The following is a 16,548-nucleotide window of genomic DNA, read 5'->3' as shown; positions in this document are numbered from 1 at the left end:
CCAGATCACTATGGCACAGCATCACCACATCAAACATCACACCACCCATGATCTCATCTGAAAATGACGGGACATAGGAAGAGAGGGGTGACATCTTGGGTAACACAGAGGGCAATCTATGACCTACAGATGAATGGAAAATCTGTATAGGCAGAGAGGGAGTGACATCAATAAAGCTCCAGACATGGCGTCTTATCCAGGATATGAAAGAGACAGATAGGGAGTGAATGGTGGTTTACTTAGATTAAATGCTTGCCAGTGACACAAATCACCTCTCTGACGATGGAGCTTAACTGAAGGAATTTTTCATCCATCGGTATCAGGGCACATACAGGTGATTCATGTGGAAATACAAATGATATCCAAATTAAGTTACCCTACACGATCGCTCTGGAAAATGACAGAGACACTGTGCTGCATAGGAGAAACGCTCTAAAATGCTGCTGGCTTCAGCCACAAGCCTCAGAAGGCACGATGGACTGACCACTACCCCTGTATGTTGTTACTGCATTTTCAATGCTGTAGCACATATTCTACTCAAACGTCTATTAAAGTTATTATTAACTTGAGCTCTCACTATATCTATAATTATCAAATTTTCCCTCTCTGTGCAAGCTCGGTAAGGAATTGTCTTTTGATAAAAAATTCACAAATACACTGTAGTTGACAAAACTCACTACTTTCATCTTGTTGCTGTCTTGAAGCTGAATGCAACAATGGGTAATTTGCTTTGAAAATCAAGTGGAGAAGCTTCCTATCCCCGCTGCTGTAAATACAAAACATTTCGGCAGTTCTTTCAACCATTCGCAATTGCAACATTTCAAATTTGAATAATCAAGGTTGTATTTTTTATGCAAAGCGCTAAAGTATTTTACTGTGGTCACAGATGCAGCACGTGTAAAAGAAACACTGTTGAAAGTACGCTATCCACTATGCAGTATGCACCCCTCTATTCTCTTGACATTGTTTTTATGTTTTCTTTAGTTCAATTCAAGTCAACTGAATTACACTGTGGGATTACATTCTGTTGTGTATTGTAACTTCAGTAGTTATAGTAAAATATAAATTATTATAATATCCAAGTGGTTGGAACAAAGAAAAGCAATCATGACTGAAATGGTAGGAATAATGTTAAAAAAGAGGCTAAAAACATAATGTTTCATGCACTACAACTCAAAAGCATGTGGACATCCCTACTTTACACACTGTACATGTGTGATAGTTGAACATATTATAATTGCATTAATATTGTAACTGTAACATATGGCTTCTCTCTTCAGGGAAGGTCTGACATTTTGGAAGCTGGCTGCAGGGATTTGCCCCAATTCAGCCTCAAGAACATAAGTGAGTTTGTGCACTGATGCTGGGTGTTCCAGTTCAAGGTGCCGAATGGGTTGGAGGGCAAGACTCAAACCAGGACAGCCATAGACATAACCATAGACCTGGTCTTGCTTTGTGCACACTGTCACTGTCATTCTGAAATAGAAAAAACACTTTCCACAAGGCTGCCACCTTGTTTGAAGCACACTGTGGAATAAAATCATATGTTGTCTGTTATAGCAATACTTCCATTTGGAAAATTAACACAGTACACTGTAGCACCAGTAAAAAACAGTCACTAGGTCAGGGCTCTAATTCACCTATAAGCTATCGAATATTAGGTAACATTAGCCACCAAAAGCTAATGGTCAAACCAGAGCAGATAAGGCTGTTATGGAAAATGTTGTGTGTGTGTGTGTGTGTGTGTGTGGGGTGAATCTAGTCTTATAGACTTTGTTTCATTGAAAATGCTGTAAATGAAGTTATCTACAGAAAAAAGTACAACAGAAAATAAATGCAGCAGTAGCGAAAGCTGGCATATTGTATAGTATAGTATGCATATGAATACAGCTCCCTTTCTTCAGTTACTTTTGTTTTTTCTTTCTCACATGTTCTCTGTTTTCCCCCCAAAGGACACAAACAGCCATTGTGTGGGCCATCGCTTTAATGGAGTCCCAGACATAACCTTATCGGGACACATAATCTTTATGGGAGATTTCTCAAATTCCACGCTCTGACTTCAGAATAAAAGTGGGAGGCATGCTAATTACTCAACACCCACAAGTAAATTGCAGGAGGAGAAAGGGAAAGAGTCACACAGAGAGAAGAAAGGAGGTCACAGGGTAGAGCAAGAGAGATGGAGTGAGAGATAAGTGAGACAGAGGGAGGGAGAAGATGAGAAGTCAGGAAGTCAGTATATCCAATCACAGATTCTATTGTTTCTGCTATTAATAATGTATGAATAAATGTCAGGCGGTACGCATTCGATTAGTATAATTACACACCCTGGGCTATACAATTTCATGGGACAACAGAATAAGTAGATACACATGTATTAAAGTGAGTGTGTACTCTATATGTCTGTGTGCTTGTGCAAATGGTTCTGAGCCAAAGAATTTCTTTAATTATGACAAATGGCTGCAGTTGAGTCTATTCAGAGGCCTCGCTGTTTGCCGTGAGCTGTGCAGTAGTATACTATTATCACTGAAAGAGCCATACTGTGTGTCCTATATACATTATGGTATTTGGAGGATACACTAATCCAAAATATTCAACCCCAGGGTGCTGTAGCACTCTGTGTTCGAAATAGAAATGGCAGTAGATGTCACTGAAGTCATATTGTGTGGACTCCATGGATTTACAAAACATTAAAAACTATACTGTCAGTAGCAAGTGTCTGTGGGTTTTCTGGGGTGGTGGGAACTATTGTTTCTAGTGTTGTGACAAACACATTCAGGAAATAAGCTTGATATCCGGCACTATCCCAACAGCTTTATTTAGGTGCCAAGATAATACAGATGGCAAGTGACAACAGAGCAGGACAAACGTAAACAATGGCTGTAAAACCTCATTCACTACAAAACTTTTATTATGAATGAAACGGGACTCCCAAACTCACCACTGTGCTCCGCTCACTTTTACTCAGATGTACAGATCTGTCCATTTCCACGCCCCAGATCAATTTGATTATGCATGTTATTATTTATTATTTAGCTGCCGAAAAGGTGGAAGGGAGCTGGGTATAAGGGACGGACTGTCTCACTGGACATCATGAACGGTACCTCAGAATGATCACCATTGTAATCAACTTAGATAAATAACTAGCACATCAATGATTTCTAGTGTCTTAAGTAAAGCCCTGATGAGGATTTCTACTGTTCCAATATAGAGGCAAGTCAGGCTAAAGACTAAAGGCTAATAAAGAGGAGAGGAAATGGTTTGGTTGCACTAGATGAGATGATGTGAGGAATGCCTACAATCTGTGACAGGATGCTGGTTGTACAGCAATAGTGACTGTGGGTTTTGATATTTTGCATGTAAATAGAATACCTCATCAAATGAAGGTACTAATATGCTGTGAATATATACTTTCGTCACTTATTCAGTTGCCATGGCTCTCACTCTCTCCTCTCCCCAGCCTTGCCACCTTTCCCTTTCACCACTTTGTTATGGCTTGGTTTCTGTCTTGCTTTCTCTCAGCTCCAGTGATGTGAATGCTTACGTTCTCCAGCCATGAGGTACTTGCACTAAAATTGGAGTAATGGTTGAAAGAAAACCAAGATTAATCACGTCCTAGATATAGTCAAATGAAATGAAATAGAGCAGCATTAATGGGAGCTGGGGTGTTTATGATTAAAATATTTAACATAGTGCTTGTCAAGTGCAGAAGTATCAGTACTAGAAGAACACAGCACTCAAGAAATGGTCTGATATAATCCCTTTTCACACTGATTGCCCAGCTTCAAAAAGCCTGCATGGAGAAGAAGAATTAATATGTTCTATTTCCATTTAAATCCTTTCATCATTTTACAAGGTAAAGTATAGTTTTTCTCATACTAATTTGTTCCTGTTCATGTTATTGTATACAGTAAATTCCATGTGCATTGCATTTATAAATCACTAGTCAAGTATTTTTATAGTAAAATGAATAACATGACTACTTGTACAGTATGTGACTGAAGGCCCTCTCAGTAATGAACCCAAGTCTGAAGTGTAGTTACTACCATGGTTTTCTGTGACTTATAATTGTTACAAAAATGTTTGGATTATAGATATCCTCAAGAGCTGTGCACATTATGTAAAAAATGTGCTAGTGGTATTAAAACAAGCTTTAGAATAGCAGCAGAAGATGACAGCGCAGGAACCTTGTTGGATTCAATTCAATTCAGTTTCCAATAATGATCTGTAAAAAAAGATAAGATACAGGAGGGGATCCAACAATAACCTGAAGGGTCTAGAGCTCTAATAGGCTTTTGTTATTGTGAGAGAGACACACACTCAAACTGTTAAAAGACTTTGAGCCTGATCCCTAAAACACTTAATAACTTTTTAAGAGGAATTAATGTTCAAGGAAATACGTCTTTGCCGCAGGCAATAGGGTGAGCTCCACTTTGCCCTGCTTTTATTGCTCCACATCACCAAGATGACCTTCAGACTTTAGTACATGGGATTGTGCCAGTACATGAGAAAGGATATTAACTAAGCAATGGTATTTTTTATGATTGTTCCATTTTTTTTTTATGTGGACCTAAATACTCCCAATAGATTTCCAGAGCCTGGTGTAATTGTCATGTTAGTGAGATAGGAGAGGCTGTTTTATGGAGTGTGTAGAATGAATGGCAGGTGATAGCCTGATGATGCTCAGATCTCCTTCATTCAGCAGTACCATGAGATGGTGAACATGGGAGGGATGTGAAGAGGGGATGGATTAAAAATGAGGTGTGAGAAGGAAGGCTGGGAGGGGGAGACTTTAAGGCAAAGATGGAAATGAACAAAGCAGGCTATATAAAACAAGGCAGAAGAGTGAGAAGACGACAAAGCAGGAAAAAGAAAATGACAAAAATAATGCACTACAGGGAGTGATGAAAAGAAGCAGAGGTGAAAGAGAGACAAGTGAGGCATTCAAACAGAGGGAGAGTCACATGGGATATATAGAGAGTGAAGCACAGGAATGTCCGGAATGAGAGATAGAGAAAGACAAAAACACAGAAGAGAGGAAGCGCACAGAGCCAATAGTATACTTGCATTGCCAGATTTATCTCCACACTGAGCCAAAAGTAGACTAGTGGGAAGGACCTTCTGGCTCAGCACTTGCTGGTTTGCAACTTGTCTAAAAGAATGACATTTTTCTGCACCTCTTCATGTGTGGGAAAGTGAAGCCCCTTGGAGGTTAGTTCTAGGTCCATTGGAGTTCATCTTGTACAGTACATGCTGCCTCTGGCCCCGTAATTCAAAAATATAGGTTAAGTTACCATAACTACGCTGATCACATGTACTGATCCCTGCCCCCCAGAAACCTCAGCCTTTTTAAGTCAGTGGTTGAGTGCATCAAAGACATAATTAACTGGATGTGCCACAGCTCTGTGCAGCTGCACAAAGACAAAACCAAAATTGTTGCTACTTGTGCTGTGCCTCTGTGGCAGGAAACGTTCTTCTTCATCTCCTTTTCCCAGCAAGATGAGAAGAAATCTGGGTGCTATAATTGATTATTATCTTACGTTCCAGAGCAGCATACACAAAAACGACAACATTTTCCTTAGATATATTAAAATGCAATGGAGTGAGTATTCAGGCACCTTTCTTCAGTAATAAACAATAAAATGACTTAATTGCAGATCTGTGACAGGATTCAAACTTGGTCCTCTACATAGAAGTCAGATCTGCCACATGCCTGTTCACCTCTGACCTTTACGACCTTTCTTACAGCTTCACTATGTAAAGGACACACAAGACTGGGACTGAATACTAGCACAGACATAAATCTTCAGGTGTGAAATTCTAATCATTAAGATATTACTCTTATTATTATCATAATCCTTAGGATTAATAATTAGTTAGTTGGTTCTGAAACATCCTCTTCACTACACTTACACCACCAGGCCTTCTGATTGTTCTGGAGATAAAAATCAAAAGTAAAGGAAGCATGTTTTTGTTTTTATGATCCTTGCTGCTGGGAATGCTCTAACATTAACACTGTTAAAAAGCACATTGAAAATATTTGTCTTTCCCTGTGCGTTTAATTAGTTTAGCTGTGTTTGTGTTTTAAGCATGTCTGATTGTCTGACTGTTTCATTTGCTGGAATAAAATATTCTATATTAATATACTTTTCTTTGCCACCTTAAATCTGCTCTGCTGCCCCTACACCGATAACCTATTTTGCTGACTACCTGATATTGATGCACTGCATAAGCAAATTCAGTATATACACATGCATGGACAAAACAAAGCAACACACATCTCCTCTGGGCATTGTGCCTTCACCTAAGCCAAACCACAGTTCCCCCTTCTCTCTCTCTCAAGCCTACTGTAAAAACTATGTAGAAATTCCCTCTATTACAGCGAAATGCACACAACTTCTTCCCTTTACTTGGGACTTTAGTGACCTGGGGTCTATTTACTACATATTTGCATCAGCATGAAATCCTGGAGCCTCAATAACATCACGCATATTTAAAGAGAGAGAGGGAGTAAAAGAGAAAAAGGTTGAGAGACAGGAAATAGAGGCAGCGTGGAGGCAAATGAAAAATAAAGAGTGACCTTTTGGCGTTGAACACAGACTTTCCCATGCTCTGAGAAACACTATGGATTTATGTAGTGGGAAATATGTGCAGCATGTGCAGTAAGACAAAACATTTCTATAACTCCTCTTTCAAGAGAATCCAGTCAGATTGTCTGCTGTCTCTGCTACATAATCACAGGGCCAGTTACATCGGTTAGTACAGTATCTTTTTGTACACTGCACCATATGTCTAACAGATACATATTTTCAGGGGATTTCAAAGTTGGTACTGAAATAAGATAATCTCTGACTCTTTCTATCTGCACTGGACATGCTCCCATTAACAGGCAGGAGGTAACCAGACCAAAGAACAGTGGATGACAGAGCAGTAATGTAATACCTGTAATAGCTTATTGTTGATAAATGGATATCTTTGAGAATTACTCCAGCTCTCCCTGGAGTTGTGTCACTGTCATTAACCTTCACAGTCCTCAAAATTACAGCTGCAGAGACAACCTGAGACAGAGGAGTGTTACTCACAATCTAGAGGGAGTAGAACAAAGATTTTGCAGCACTGTCTGGCAACGTCTGCATGAGTCTGCAGGTTAATTATAGGTCTGTATTTCAGGAGGAAGACTCCAAGAAAAAGCACTAGGATAAATCTTTCATTCTCAGCACTGCACATATCCTTTATTTTTCTAACCTCTGTGTTACTTCTCCTCATTTCTTTCATCTTTCGAACTTCAATTTACCTCTCCTTTGGAACAGTTCTTATTATGATCTTGGTCATCGAAACAGTGGTATATGAGACAAGAAGAAACATGTCACAGAGCAACAACGCAGATAGGCCTGACCTTCGACTGCCCATCAGTTTACAACCATCATTAGCAGGGCAAAGATCAGGGGCCAAGGCCATAAATCACTCAAACCATCCATGTAGGAGGAACCCAGCCTCACTGCAGTAAAAATGAAAAGAAAACACACTCTGAGACTGACGGGAGGCTAAAAGCAACTCTATCCATCACTAAATAGAGGCTCCATAAACCCAGTAAAGGAAAACACACAAGGCGATAATCTCCAGCAGGGATATAAATAATACAGAAACCTTGCTAATGGCAATAAGAGGTTCTGCAGCATGACAGAACCCTGCTTGATGTGATTATTTGGCTAAAATTCCCCCAAGGACATGTATTATCTTGTATAAATACTCAGGAGTAACTCAATAGGGTAATATGTTCCCATCCAGAGACTGTTTGTCCATTTTGCTTGTGAATCAGAAGGAGAGGTGGATTTATTGTAATGGCAATAACTGACTGTTAGTGAAAGCAAGGGGTGGGTACTGGGCAGGAACAACATTGAGGGGAAAGTGCGGGGGCATGGAAAAATGAAAACAGACACTACAGGCTGTACTGCTTATTTCTGTACATTAATAATAGCATAAATTATTTAATGAAAGTTAATGTAAAAAAAAGAAAATGTCAAGAAATGAAGAACAATAAGAGAAAACAACTTGCTGAATAAGAGCCTTTCTTACAATAAACTTGAACACCCCATGGCTTTGAACTGTGGAGTGATTTTCAGCTTTTGCTTTGATGTTTTTTAAATCAAGTTTTCACCCTTTTCTGTGGAAACAACAGAAAATAAAAACTAAAATAATGAGCCCCAATTGGAAAACAATAGAGTGGACACCAATATCATGACAGATAATAATGCCTACCTGGCTGGTCATTGACCCGTTCCAAGATGTGCTTATGTCAAATCAATAGACTTTAGACATCTGCAGTCACTTTCTTATTGCCGATGCATGTGTCAGTTGTCTCATTTAAAATGGATGGCTAGGTAGTGTAGATGAGGCCACGTGTTTAGCCATACTACAGCTAAGCAGTATGCTCATACAGCCGTGCTGACAGTGACGTAGATGAGAAGATTAACACCAGTGTCGCATCTGTCCTTTAAATATAAAGCTACAGCCAGGGTGTGATTAGCATTGTGTTTCATAAACAATGGAAATAAGGAAACAGGAGCCTGGATTGGAACCAAAACCACCTAGTAAATCTAAAGCTCACAAATAGCACATTATTTTGCTTGATCCATACAAAATCTATGTAAAAATGTTAAACTGTGGTCTTATGAGGGATTATATGTTGAACTGTTTCTTGGCTGGGAGCAGTCACTTCCTGGAGTCTTGTTGCCAACAAGACAACAAGACTTACTGCAGCTAAAGTCACTGCCAAGAAACATTCCTGCACATGAACCCCCCTAAAACAAATGAGATATAACCTATTAATTTGTGAGCTCGAACAGTGCTGGAAAGTGGATTTGATGCTGTTTTGCCTTGGTGCCAGTCTTTATGCTAAGCTAGGCTAACAAATACGGACGGTTTCCATCTTCTCGTCTAACTCTGATCAAGAAAACAGATAAATGTATTTCCCAAAATGCTAAACTATTTCTTTACATTTCAGTGTTAGCAGGTGACCATGAGGAAAAATCTCTGGCCTGAAAAGGTGGCACGGTCTCTCAGACACAAGATAAAGTGGTTGAGCAAAGCTTTTACGAGGTCAGATTCTACAACACACAGGTACTTCTGAATAATACAGTGAATGTGAAAGTGTAGCTTGAAACTGTCTGTCTAAGCAATTTGGTTTTGAAGGAAGGAAGCTGTGAGGAGAGGAGGATAGAGGAGGATAGAGGAGGCAGAAGCAACAGGAAGGTCTGTAAACATTTTAGGCTTCACAATGACATCTCTGTATGCTAATGGTGTTTACCGTCTTTGTGTACAATACATCAAGTCCTGGCAGATGTATACACAGCTTCATCGCTATATAAAAACTTAGAAATAAAGAAATCTCTATATAAGCCACAGATATATGCCATCAGCAATAATGTGTCCCTGAGCTGTGTCCAGATATTATATGTATACTGGCAAATTTCACAGGAAATTCACCTTGTCAAACACTCCACTCTGAAGACTCCCATCATAAACAACATTTAAAAGCAATTTTCCCTTTTCTGATGGAGACAGAGAAGCACAGTATCTCCTCCCAGCTTAAGGTGAACAGAACAAGCCTCGCACTGGAAAATATAGAAAACTCTATCTATAGTACAAGTCCTCAGCCTCTGATTTCACACTGACTTTCACATAAATATGTACCCAAGCCACAGATGTGCATGCCAGCCTGCACACACAGGCTAAAAGTCAGCATTTTATCATAAGGCTGGAAATGCATCTCTCAACCTGCCCTTCCTCTTTTTTACCATGTTCTCTCCCATGGTTTTTCATTCCCAATATATCTTCTCATCCTGCTCATCCAGGAGAGTCAGATAAGTTCCACCTGTATCACTTTCAATACAAGTTCACACACTACTGTAACTCTGGCTTTCCTTTTCACCTTTATCTCTCCTGCTGCTTTGAATGTCATGTCTCATGTGGCAACCCCCCCTCCCCCACCCACCCACCCACACACACACACACACACACACACACACATGCACACACACCGTAGTGTCAATCAACAAATTCTCCACTTGACAACTGTGCACACAAGGCAACTGTGAACAAAGACAAATTCCAGCATGTGTGCTGAGCAGCAGATCCAAACTCCAAACAAACAAACAAACAGAAATGAACACACAGACATACGTATACACTCTATCATTTCATTGCAGGCACAACTCCCAGGTCTGGCTGTATGCAAGTTTGATCCCTCTTACCGTGTCTGAGAAGCATGTTAATCAGCGAAGGAGCCTGCCAGCTCAGCCATATATGTCTCTATCTTTCTTGCTCTCACTCCCCGTGTCTCCATCTTTCCACCTCTATCTGCATCTCTTCTCTCCAATCTGTCTTCTCTCATGTCAAACGCTGTTCCTCCACCTCTACCTCCTATTTATCTCACACTCCTCTCTTTCTCCTCCTGATGTTGCTCCAGTTCTCATCCTACCACAGCAAATCATGTCTTTCTCTTTGCGCCTGCCTTTTGAAGCATCTCCCCCCTGGGTTAAAATAATAGGATTTACAAGAGTAAAGACTGGCTAGTTTATTTAGAAGGATGTCTCACTTTTACCCACCAACCTGACATTTTATTGCCCCCTTCTTCTGTCACCCTCCACTCCTTTCACACCCCTCTGCTCTGAGGCTTGGGGATCTGTTTGTGTCTGTGTTAAAGTGGATTTGGTTATGGTGACGGGATCAGGGTGGGTGGCTGTGCTGGATGAGTTTCACAGGACGGGTTTTAAAGAGCAAGCTTTGAAAGTGAAGGGCAGAGAAAGAAAGGAAGGGAGGATGTGGAAGATGGTAAGAGGAGAAACAGATGTGCAGAGAGAGAGAGATATAGTAGTTACATGTTTACAGAGACGGTTCCTAGGAGATTTCAACCCAACCACTTAGTTATAATTCATGAGACGGGGGAGTAAAGGGAGGTGGTCATCTCAGTGCAGACAGCGATAACAATGGTGAGACAGATGACGAGGGAGTATAGCAAATTGGGAGGGCAGAAAAGGGGAAATTAAAAGAGAAGAGGAACATGAAGAAGTGTGCTGAGTGCAGTCAATTTAGAGAGAAGAGCATGCCATTCAATAGCTGTGGTGTGCAAGCACAAAAGAGCCCCCTTTAGCTTTATTAAACAATGGTGCAAGGTCTAGACATAAATTAATAGAGATGTTGCTTCCTTAACCTGAATGACCGAGTCAGGCAGTCAAAGTGTTATGGCTGACAGCTTCTTTTCTTTATTTTACCCCATGGGCTTGGCCTCCATTTGTTCTGCCACACATAAAAATAAACGCATTCATATGACACACTTCAAACATAACATCTCAGTGCGGTTTCCCTGCTCAGTCACCCGTTAACATCCATTTCTATTTGCATAAAGCAGGTTCAAGTCGGTATATGATTGCAGGGATGTTCAACAGTGTCATTTAGTACCTGGCATCTCATGGAGCGGATCAAATCAATAAAAGCTTTTTCCCTTGGAAGTCAATGGCCCTTCTCTGGTTGTCAAATTAATTTAATAAAACCAGAGATGAAACAACGAATGCAGAGAAATACATCTGTGAGCTCTCACTTATACAACGGGGAACTTACACAAGAAAATCGCTCACAGAGGAGCAGCTCAGGTAAGGCTCACAGGACCTTAATGTATTGATTAAGAAGACTAGAGTACAGTACATGATCAAGCATTTGTGAGGCTGAAAGGCCGTATGCTTGAACTATTTTCACTATGTTACCTGTCATGAAGTCAGTGGAGAGGAATGAAACAGCTTATCTTGCCTTTTAAATCCCACATAACAAAAACAAGAATCCAACACACAGCCCCATCAGTCCTTTCTCTTATCTCCTCATTAAAGCACTGGTCTGGTACAGATCCTTTGTGCTCCTTCCACTCCAACAGATTGGTAGCTACAGACATTATTTTGTTCTCTGAATAACAGGGTAAGTGGCTCGTTCATTGATTGGTCTTTCTCCGGGCTTTTGAACAACAGGGTATATAACACAGCACAGCCAAACAGACAGGAGACTAACCCCCCTGCTGTGGCTGTTGACAGAACCTGCCATTTAAAAACACCAAGAAGAGGACAAACAACAAGGCACTGAGGAAATTGCACAGCTTACCAGAATTTTGGTTTTACCAACAATCTTATCCTGCTGGAATATCCAAACAAATACTTAGATTCTAAGTTTATCCCACAAAAATATGAAAGGGGAAAGCTTTAGGGAAATGTTGCACAATTCATGCTGAAAAAAGACAAATTCCTCCTTAGGCTACTGTTACAGAGTTGGATATCCTCAATCTGAGAGATTAAGCAATTTGCATTAACCCACTTTCCTTAGCACTAGCTCGGTCTACTTCGGTTGAAGTTTCCAACATTTTCATGAGTGACTTCGAACAGCCCAGAGCAAATGTAAATATGAGACATTCAGTACGTGTAGGTGGACACACCAAAACATCAGTACAGTAACAAACTCCTCAAAAACACAACATGGCCTTGGGCCCTAATGCTTTCTGGACTATAGCAGCCACTGTAAGTGCAGAAACTAGTATTGCTCTCTCTTTTCACAATGTCTGATTGTATAGACTAGTGTAGGAACTCAAGTCTTCTGTGTGTGATTGACGTAAATCCAATAACTGACATTCTTGTCATAGTTTATTACTGAAAAAAAGTATAGTTGAATTTGGATTTTAATGGCTCCAGTCAAGCAGTTTTCCTGCTGGAAATTGAGCCAAAGCAGTAAAGTGTTAGCTGCAACATACTACAGTACATAGTTGAAAATATGGTAAATGCCTAATATATCATATATCTAAGTGGCAATGGTAACAAACAATCCCCAAATTAGCTTAGATTGGATAATATTGTTCATTTGTGCCAGTGAACAGCAGGTATCAGCAGCTGATCTGTGCTGCCTGGACTTAAACTATAAGCTCCATAACACAACATTTAACACTGATGTTTTGCTGGATGGTAATCTATCTGTTGTTAAACTATTGTCAAAGATGACTCCTGTGTGTGCTGCAGATGCCCTGATGTTTTGCCAGGCTCTCTACCTGTAGGCAGTCATCTGCAGGAAATCAAAAACAAAACCACCGAAAAACAAATTACAAAATGCTGCTCAGTTAGGTTGGAGTTTTTCAAACAAAACCTCAGAAAAAAGAACAGTAATACTGTGGTTTTAATGGTCCTGCATGCTAATACGAAACACTGCCTGCCCGAAACTGAAAACATGTTCCATACAGGGGAAAATATTATAAAGACATGTGAGAAGTACTGTAAAGATTTTGGCACACATGAAGGCATGTGCTGTACTGTCAGTGCACATGGCAATTAGAAGTAAAGCAATGCTCTGGGCCTGCATTGATCTTGCAGCAACAACCTGCCTGTTTATTGACAGATCTCTGGGGTTTCACTGCAGCACAGACACCCTGAGGCCACTTTGTTGGGCCCCAGCTTTCTCTCCTGCTCTCTTTCTCTCTTGATTTGTGTCTCTCCCCCATGCTACCTGTTTTTCTGACCATGTGAGAAACAGCACTATTGAATATAGCCTCACCAGTGTCCAGCTTGGTTTCCCTATCAGCAAAGGAGTCCAGCCTCAGAGCATGAACACTGTTATTATTTAATTGCAGCAATGAAATAACAGTTTGAACAAGACCTGCCTTCTGTCTGCAGCAATGGATTTGTTTACAATTTCTGACATTAATTCAATACACTGCCTAAATCATCTGATAGCTCATGTTTCTTGCCCAGATTTTTTTAAGTGATGCCTCTATTCCCAGATCTGAGCAATTAACTTGGTGAGTGCAGTGTTACAATTTCTGATGTGAGTGATGACAAAACAAAAACAAATAAGAATCTGGCTTATATAAAACTGAAATTTACCAAATCATTTTAAAGCTGAAATGCTGGTACATGAGAGCAGGGTTTATGGTTTTTACAATAATCAGCACTCTTGGAGCTCTATATAAAAACATATGGTAGCTCTGTTTATATGGTCAGAAAAACACCACATACTGCTGAAAGACACCTGTCAACTCTGGAAACACTTAAAGGAAAGGAGAAAATTGATATCCACCCGAGAGAAAAGTACTGTAGAAAGGAGGAACAACAGAGATTGAACTAAAGACAGCAAGATGTGAAAAATGTAAAAAAGAAAGTACGCATAAATGAATTTTAGAGTCAGAACAATTTGACATGGGGAGCAAAAAACAAAAATTGAGGGTGGGATTGGAACAGCTGGAGACAAATTGAAAGATAGTGGAAAGGCAGCCTCGAGTGTGGTAATGCCACGCTCTCACTGAACAAACTGGCTCATGACAAGATAAGAACAGCCATCGCAACCTGAGCCTCCATTTCTGCTCATCCTGAGTGGTGACTGAAAACACCAAACTTTTTTGCCTACATTTCTTCTCAGACACGGCTGCTATTTAAAAATCACACACAAAGCCACGCAAACACAGGGAAGGGCACAAATGATTAGCCATTACAGTGGCATTAAATAGAATTTCAACACCGTTGCCAAAGGACAGACACAGTTCATCAGTTTATGTGCTCCTCAATTAGACCACTGATGCAGAGGTCACAATGGCTGGTTCATTTCTTTCTCTCTGTCTTTTTTTGTGGCAGATTTCTCACCACAGACCACAAGAGAAGTGAGAACTCTGATTAGCCTATATGTCTTTGCATTATGTTAGTGTTGAAATGGCTGACCAGTCTTAATCAGTATGAAGTTGTTTGTCACAGAGATAAAAAGAGAGGGACAAAGACACGGAGGAAGCAACAGCCGAGGTCTGAATGATCAGACATCAAGCCTTATGGCTGTTAATTAACCCCAACATCTACCCCTCGCTGTGTGCTCACTCATTTCTTTCCTGTGTATTTCCTCCTCTTTATGTCTCGCTCTTGCTCTCTCTGCTTCTACAGTCAAGCCTTGCTGCATCCCTCAATGCCAGCGGGCGCTATGGCAACACAGACATTGAGTCTGGCAGAGTGAATATGGGAATCAGCATGTGTGTCTGTATCTGCTTGAATTTTATGTATTTGCCACTTTCTATTCAGGGATAAAGGCCCTGTCTTTGTGAAGCATTGACTACAGGGCTACTTAGTGAACTGCAGTGGGTGAACTAACTGTTAACATTGTAGGAATATGCTACAAATAGTCAGTCAGGTCTTTGAACATTTTTTTTTCTGCTTTCTCTATACTGTGTCTATTACCTGGCATTGTGTTTTCACAACTTTAGCATTTCTTTGCATAAAATGTTATGTGGGGCCAGTCCTGGCCTAATGGATAGGGAGTCAGACTTGTAACCTGAAAATTGCAGGTTTGAGTCTCAGGTCCGGCAGGAAAATTGTCAGTGTCCACCTTCAATACCATGACTGAGGTGAGACCCTTGAGCAAGGCACTGTCCCCCCAACTGCTCCCTGGGTGCTGCAGCATTGTGTTCACTTGCTGTGTGTGTGCACTTGGGATTGGGTTAAATGCAGAGCTTTATTTGTACCATTGATTTCTGCCTCAGAAATTGCTATAAACCATTTTTCTTCCAACTTAGAGTCAGTTAGACAGACATAGGGCCAACTCTACACTCAGCCCAGTTTCAAACCCAGAACCTTCCTGTTATGATGGGACCACTGTGCTGCGCTGCATGGTCCTTATTCTGATGTAAATTTTACATATTTGAAGTTGCATTAAAACATGTATCTTCCTTTAAATTCATTGCTATGACCAGTAAGACAGTTAATAAATCAAATCATTGGTCAATCAAATCAAAGTGTCTACTTACGAAGAGTAAAAACAAAAACAAAGTCAAAAAAGAATAAGTTAAAACTTTGTACTATATATTCAGCTTTTATCAGCTCTGTTACAAACCATTCTTTGGCCAGTTAACAGTTAACTGGATGTCAACCTCAGGCTATGTTTCCCTGTAAATGCATCTTACTGTCGCTGCTAATGCTAGAAACCTACCCACACACAAACGAGAGCTTTCATTATGCATTAAAATGTATCTGAGAGGATGTGAAAACAATCACAACATTTGTTTTAAGGTGTCAAGTCAAGGGTGAGAGTGTTTAGATCTCTGGTTTTTGCTGTATATAAAATGAGCCCAGGTCATTTGAGTGAGCCAGAGCTGTGCACCAGTTAAGACAGTAAAACAGTAAGGACCAAAATCCATAACCAATCATAATTAAAGCAGGATGTTGGCCTGCAAGTGAAGCTGCCCTGTGCTGCTGTGGGTGGTTTGCTTGTCAAGCTGAGTTTCAGGAGGTTGCCTCCTTTACCCCCAAGCCATGATGAGTGAACTGCTCTGAAGGGGCTTTGAGTAATGAGGGTAATGCTACGTAACCTGGAAATTTGCTGCACACAGGATGCCAAGAGAATGGAGATTGAAGAACAAAGTTTGAGGTGGGGTGAGGAGGGGCACTTGGAACCCCAAAATGCATAAAATATGTGTTTGCCTGTAATGTAGAGCTGACCAGATGTTGGGATGAATTTTCAATTAGCTGGGGTTCCTGTAAGTGGGAGGAGGTC

At 40.5% G+C, this 16,548-nt stretch overlaps 1 protein-coding gene across 1 annotated transcript in view; it reads right to left on the bottom strand.

Moving 5' to 3' along the window:
• sema6bb (sema domain, transmembrane domain (TM), and cytoplasmic domain, (semaphorin) 6Bb) overlaps window positions 1-16,548 on the bottom strand; it is a 114,102-nt gene that overhangs the window by 61,294 nt on the left and 36,260 nt on the right. The window lies entirely within an intron of this gene.

This window comes from Mastacembelus armatus, chromosome 4, assembly GCF_900324485.2.
Source record: "Mastacembelus armatus chromosome 4, fMasArm1.2, whole genome shotgun sequence".
NCBI lineage: Eukaryota > Metazoa > Chordata > Actinopteri > Synbranchiformes > Mastacembelidae > Mastacembelus > Mastacembelus armatus.
The sequence above is the reverse complement of the archived record's forward strand: the minus strand, read 5'-3'. Positions and strand labels throughout refer to the sequence as shown.